The sequence below is a fragment of the Lactuca sativa genome, chromosome 4 (assembly GCF_002870075.4).
Source record: "Lactuca sativa cultivar Salinas chromosome 4, Lsat_Salinas_v11, whole genome shotgun sequence".
In the NCBI taxonomy this organism is placed as follows: Eukaryota; Viridiplantae; Streptophyta; class Magnoliopsida; order Asterales; family Asteraceae; genus Lactuca; species Lactuca sativa.
Genome location: NC_056626.2, coordinates 115,749,054 through 115,757,006, shown reverse-complemented (window position 1 = coordinate 115,757,006; position 7,953 = coordinate 115,749,054).

The following is a 7,953-nucleotide window of genomic DNA, read 5'->3' as shown; positions in this document are numbered from 1 at the left end:
CGGAAGACATCCAACATTTAAAACGAGGACTCATTGGCAAAAAGCACTGGAGCATCATCTACAAAGTGAAGGATGGTGAAGAAATTAAGAATTGCATGTTCATTTTGAGGGATAAACATTCGTACTCTACAAGTGCTCTAGACTCTATTCTTACAAGGGCCGAAACGAACATGACAAACTCAGTTGCGGATGTCAAATGTGTTTCGGACATGATTCGTTGGTATATATCTGTTTGGGAATCCCTTCTGAAGATCATGCCAAAGATTTTAGACGCTCAAATGCAGTAAAGAAAACATCCTTCTGATTTGACACAAAGGGGGAGATTGTTAAGTCCTATATAATGTTGTGTCAAATGGTTGTTTTCAAATTTATGTACTGTTCCAATTCCGATACGGGGCATGTCCATTTTCAGAATTGTGATCATATTTGGTCTTTATATAGCGTATGTATTTGTCTTTTGTGTAATAACTTTTGTATTGTTCTCTTCCAACTAGAAAGAATAGTTCCTCCTTACGAACTGTTCTATTGCTGAGATTAATGGAGTTCATCTTTTGTTCAATCATCATCGTTCCATTTCATTGATTCAGTTCCGTAATATAGAATCTATGGGGCTTTTATTATTTTTATCAAAAAGTGGAATAAATGGAAAAATAAGGATATTGTATTAATTTCTTTCTCTCTCGTCGGTAGAAACTGACCGAATTAGGTCGCCGAAGAACTGGTCGGTGTTCTCCGAATTGTGCCGAAGAGTGTCGACCCCCACTCCGTCTGGCCTAATTATTTAGTCCAACCCCTGATGTGATATTCCATCTTTTTATTGTTCTTTTTTATTTTTTTCATTCTCCTATTTTTTTTTCTATTTTTGTCATTTTGTTGCTTTTTGTCACATTATTCGTTCGGAATATTCACGTGATGTTATTTTGTTCAGAGTATGTTTATGCTATTTTTTTTCGTTCAGACTATTTTTGTGTTATTTTTTCATTCAAGACTATCATTAAGTTATTTTTTCCGTTTGGACTATCCTTGCGTTGTATTTATCGATCGTATTATCTTCATGTTATTTTTTTCGTTCAGACTATCCATATGTTATTTTTTTATTATCTCGGTTTTCTTTATTCGATCCGGTTATCTATTTGTTTTTTTACCACCCATATGTTATTCCTTTTGTTTCGACTATCCTTATGTTATTTTTTTTGTTTGAACTATTTATGTGTTATTTTTTTTTTCGTTCCAACTGTTTTTGTATCATTTTTTTTGTTACGACTATCATTGTGTTATTTTTTTCCTGAAACAATATATTAAGACGAAGATAATAACTTTTAGAATTTAAAAATAACAGATCAAAGACAAAAAAATCGAATAATCGATTTTATAATCCTTAAACTATATATATATATATATATATATATATATATATATATATATATATATATATATATATATATATATATATATATATATATATATATATATATATAATAGAATCGTTCGTAAACAAAACCACAAATAAAATACATATAGTTGTTCGTATTTTGAAAAAAATAAATATATTAAAACCACTATTATTATAATAATAATATCAAAATAATAATAATAATAATAATAACAATAGAAACAAAAAAATCAAATTAAAAAAGTTTGTTAAATAAAAACAAAAAAAAAGGACAAAAAAAAATTAAGTCAAATCAAAACGAATTTTGAATTATGTGAGTTTTAGTTATCTAATTTCCATATGATATTAAATCTAATCAACAAAATCAATTACAATTGTCAATCAAAATCAAAAATATTTTATTATAATAAATATTCATAAATGATTCATGTATTTTCTCAAAGTATAAAGTTTAATACTTATTTTCCTTTTGTTTTTAAGGATGGTCCCCATATGTTAAATATTTTTCATAGATAGTTTTTATGACTAAAACCGTTTATTTGATCATTAAGTCAGAAAACATGTATTGTTTTTGAGAGCAAAATCGTCTTTTACAATCATAGTGACATTTCATGAAGTTTTAAATAAATAAAGAAAATTTCTTCATAAACGGTCCATGTGATTTCCCAAACTATCAAGTTTAGTTCCTAATTTTTTTGGGTCTTATGAAAGATCCTTACTGTTTCAATTTTCTTTCTCTTATAATACTCATCTTCAAGATACCATCACCACCAGAACTTCGACGTCACCAAACCTCCGCCATCATTTGACCCTCGTCGCCGAAGCACTTATCACTCAAACACCTCTCCCCTTATTCCACATTCAATTTTCGACGGCAACACTTTCTAGATCTGAAAATCCTAAAGTCAACAGCAACACTTTGTAGATATGAGGTTTCGACAACGTTATGTTCTAAACTTCAACCGTCTGTCACTTTGTAGGGTTTCGAGTCTCTCTTCCTTTCTCTTTCTACCCATATCTCTCTTTTTCTCTATCGGATATCAAAGATTCTATTACCTACAACTTAATAGAAAAAGTTTTTTTTTTATTATATTTAACAGGAAAAGAGTGTTAAATCTTGTTTTCGAGATATTTTTCAATACTTTTTTTATTTTATATTTTAGACATTTTGTTCATTTTCGAGTTATACGGATTCCAATTAGTTTGTGTAACTTAACACCCGTTTCGGGTCCCATTAAAAAATATTTATCAAATAAGTTACAAACTATGATTACAATAAACACACCAGTTTTATTCATTTTGATATAAAAACATACCTTGTGATTTCATATTAAAATGATGATTACAACATTTAGATGTTTGTTTTATATCCACAAGTGGATCTCATGCTTTATGCATTTTATTAGGATAACATTGATTAAGAAAACCTCCAGGCTAATCTATATAGATATCTTCTAGTAGATGTCTAATTAAGAAAAGCAGTCTTTCTTGAAATGTATTTTGCTATATCTTATATTAAGAATATGAATTTATAGTAAACAACATCCTTATTGATATAATCATAGTTGCTTGTGAAAAAAGTTTGATCATATTGAATGTCATGAGTATGATAAGGACCATAGTCAATGACACGAGTATGAGAAAATCCTTTTATAACAAGTCTTGCTTTAAATGTGTATGGTTATCCATGTAATGTATACTTTTTAGAAGAATCACCTACTCTATCTAGCCTAACTATAGGGAGAAAGTTTAATAAAGACCATACTTGATTATTATACATGGATTACATCCCATGTTCATGATTGTAAGTCATTAATCAAATTCGAGATCTGACATACCATCTTGGTATTTGATGAATTTTTCCGAAAAAACCATCAAAAAAAGCTCATCAATGAGAGATTCCACATTTCTCAAGTCATAGATAATTTCTACCACTAATATGAACAATTTGTGTTTGTGAATGCCAGTTATTCAAATTAAAAATCCTTATTAAAATCAGTGCCAACTATTACTACAACAGGTTACGGTTCTTGAGCTGCTTCAAGTTCCATGTACCTCCCACTCGCTTTACATTAGAAGCTTGCCTTCTACTACTATAGTTGTTAATAAAGTTGATTTGGTATCTTGCGCTAAGTCTTATACATTCATTAGAAAGGAATTCATACATCACAAGGTATAGTCCTTTAATAATTTATTTTCTCTACTATTTAGTGAAAATATCATTAGAAATCTTTTATATATAAATAAGATTCACATATGTAATATGTCAAATAAACTACATTATTTGACTTAAAAGATCCCTTTCTTGAAGTTGGAATATGTGAATTTCATTTACATAATAAAGATAACTATGTCAAAGATGAGTTTGATTCAAAACAAGTTTAAGTCAAAGTATTTTTCATATAGAACTTGCTATTTATTAAAACATTGATATTTACTTTATAACTATTATTAGGAGATCTAGTCTCATAAAAAGAATTTTAATCATTTTTTAATATGAAGGTGATCATTATGAAAATGATTTAAGTAAATAGTCAATCATTCATAAATTAAACTGAGACATATATTTAGGCAAGCTAAATTAAAATATAGATTGTTCCAAAATTCCATCATTGCTATAGGATTTGATGGATAATGATCCAGCCAATATTGTTTCATAATACAAGTGCATTATGTTCCTAAAGTAATTAATAAACTAAACTTCGAGAGTGTAGTTCCAACTTGATTATGCTTAGCTGGTTACCCTTTAGTAAATATCTACAAACTATTTAGAAATATTAGATTAACATTAAATACCAAGTACTTGAGTGTTATATGAAAAGTATGAGTTATATCTAGTAGATACCTAAAGTACTATTCTCTTCCAGACTTTCTTTCCAGATAAGAGGAATAGATCCTCCTCCAGTGTTTAGTTTCTTAAAAAAAAAAGATCCATCTATGTGGGGCTTATTGGATTTCTTGGGCTTAAATTTGTATAGTCCATAAAATATGGGCCTCCTAGATCACCAAAGGTGACTCTTTTTCACCTTGTACTATTCCTAGTTTGATGTTAGAAACATCTTTAGCATCACAGTGATGCCTTTACTAGGTATCATGTTCAGGTTTATTGCGCAAAGCAAATAGTTTAGGACTAAGACCTTTAAGTGTATACAATTTTATATCTCTCACGAGATTGTCTCTTAAGACATGAACCCATTTATTGAAGTTGTATCTAATAAATGTTATTGTTTCATTAAGTCATTAACGAAAATGACAATTCATGGTAATGAGCAGGGCCAGCCCAAGGGATGGGCGAGCTGGGCCATGGCTCAGAGCAGCAGTGGGCTAAGGGGCATCATATTTTCTAAGTATTTTGTAGGTTCATATTTTATTTGGGAAAATTTTATATGAAACAGGGAAAATAAATCCATAGTGATCTATGGAGCCGATGTATAGGTAAATGCAACGTCGCTTCAATGTATAAGCATGAGAGATTATTGAATCTATTGGTAAACGCAAAGTCGCAGACTTCCAAACCACCTAGATCGAGGAGCCTCTTTTATTATCAGGTTTTGATTTAAAATCCGAGTTATCATATTTTTTTATTCAAGTTCTCAATTCTTCTTCTTTTTGATTTTTTATTTCACTTATGAATTCAGTATTATAGATAAGTTTTGGTAGTATTGCTCAACTGTAGACACAATATTTGTCGATCATTGTTTTGTCGGTAGAAAGCAGCAAGTCGGCATAGGTTAGGAAATTTCTCAAATATCTTGATTCTTTACCGAGGTAAATATTATGATTTCTGATATATTTTTTCTCACTTTCTGAAATTATAAATACTTTTTCTATTTTGAAATGAACTTATGAAGGTTTTAAGTTTTGTTAGGAGATTTGAAGGCAACAGTTAATTCAATTTGGTATAGAAAAAACTAACTTTTTCTACAATCCGTTGACCATGATCACATCCATTGATCATATTTAGTTATTTCCTATAATACAGCATGTATAAACTAAATATTTGGTAGGAAAATAGTTTATGGACATGGTTTGTCTAATGGTTGCATCGCTTTCGTTTGAAGTTATAAAAAAATATTACACAAGATTTTAATTATTTGTTGTACTGGATGTCATTCACCAACATAATACTTTGATAAAAAAAATATCAATCAAATAAAAGTTTTATTATCTGTTTATAAAAAAAGGATATAAGATATTATGGAAAAAGCAAATTTCTAAATGCAGGTCTTGTACTCATATTTTATTATGATATGTAAGTTGGAAATTTAGGCCATATTCCTTGACCATTGTTCTAAGTATTTAAGGAGAATTTTCTCTATTTTGTATTGATCTAATAGGACGGAGGAATAAAAGTTTTTATATGTAACATTGATTAAATTGGTCATGTAACTAAAAGTCATATTGTTTGTAAATTGAATCATGATTTGAGTTTAATTTCATTCTTTTGATAGACTACAATTGTGCATTTCATGTTTTTTGATACAGTTTTACCAGTTTCATTCGTATACTAATTTTTGTTTGATTTGTTTTTCACATTCCAGGTCAATTTGATTCACAATGTGAAGCATTCGCAGTTAACAACTTGAAATGAAAACTTATTTGAAGTTTTATCCCTCTTTAACTAGTATTATCTTATAAGATATAACTGATGCTTTTGCTTTAAAATAACACATCAATACATTTACGTGATCACAAGTTCTAGTTTTATAGATTAAGAATTTTAAAAAAGTAATGGGTGTTGCAATTTTGGGGCACTATTAAGCTTTTTCGCCCGGGGTATGAAAATCATATGGACCGGCCCTGGTAATGAGAATGGATTATTTAACTACAAAATTCATTTAGTATTTTCAGTATTTAAACTCTTGAATAATTAATACCCTTTTAGTTTCTAAAAACATTAATTATTAAAGTCTAGGATCCAAGTTGCAAAACTAATAAAGGGTTGGGTGACCTTCATCCTATTTATTTGAATCCAACTCGATAGATATTGATTATCAATTATATCTTACTATATAATTCCTAGACTCATGGGATCGCTAATAACAAATTTAATTAGACATGTTTGATTCCATCTATGCCTCAGAACTCTCTTGCTTAGGTGACCTTTATCACAAAAGATTTCCGATCAAATCATCTAATTTGACAAAAACATGTGTAACTGGCCTATAACTTGGTTACAAAAATCGCGAAAACACCCAAACCATCAAAATATAACACTAAGTGGTTAGGTGACCTTTATCCCACTAGTGCATACAAGATATGTGTGAGTGTTCTTCAAGATGAATTGCATAGATTTGAGGTTTTAAAGGGTCTTTTATATGTTTTATAATTCTAGTTTTAAAAAACATATGATATCATCGTTATTAAATGCATATAATAAATCATGGTACCAATTTTCAAAAGAAATTCATTTTTAAAGGTTCTATAGAAAAATCTAGTTTTTATATAATTTGACGCGATTCAATTTTAATAACCGGTATAACATTTGAGTGCATTTGACCCTTTTATATCTTTAATAAAAATTCATTTGATTACTTATATATTTGGAGTTTGTATAAATTACAAAAATCACCATTTAAAACTTATAATTGAGTATTTGAAAATTTGAAGTTATTAATGTTTTTATATAACTGAATTTTATTTTTAAAACAATAACTTGTTATATCTTATATTCACAATATAAATTTTGAAAACCAATATCCATATGATGTTTATTTTGTCCAAAATTATTTTAGCATGTAAAAAATAATTTATCAACTACACATAATAATTACATAAAATAAACAACACAAACATGCATAAAAATATATGTGCATAAATATAACCAACTAATGATATTTTTGTGAGCCAACATAAAAATGTCAAGTCCGTTCCTACATGGACATTTTAAGGGACTAAAAAAATCTTCTTGTAATGTTGTTGTAGAAACTCTCACTTGAGAAAACACTCATTGCTTGCAAAAATTTGAAAAAGCTTCTTGAAAGCAATATTTCACCAACTATCGCTAAAAGTCCAACAACCCTTAAGAAACGACATTGGTGACACTTTTTAGAAACTTTCAATAACTTTCAGCATGCTTCTTAATCTCGAAAATTGCTCTTTGATTTTCAAAAATTGTCTCCAACTTCATTTCTTGTTACATTTTTATACAAATAAATTATTTCTAACAAGTAATCTATTACTTACAAAAATAAACCAAGAAAACTAATATATTTAATTTATTACATACCATATGAATAAATAAATTATTACAACCATTTTTATAATAAAAACAACAAACAGAACAACACAACAAACACAATGATCATTGGCTAGTCTATGCACATCATACATATCAACATACAAATTAATTTAAGACAAATTTAAATGACAAAAGATGCATGAAACCTTTGTCACATAAAAAGTAACATTTATAAAGTTGTTATAAAAAATATGTATGAACTTGTGTTCATACAAAACCAAGGTATCCATATTTTCCAAAAACTAAGATTTCCAAAAATCAAAAAATCTAACCAAAATTGCAAGGCGAATCGACTTTAATACCGATTCTTCGGTGTTTA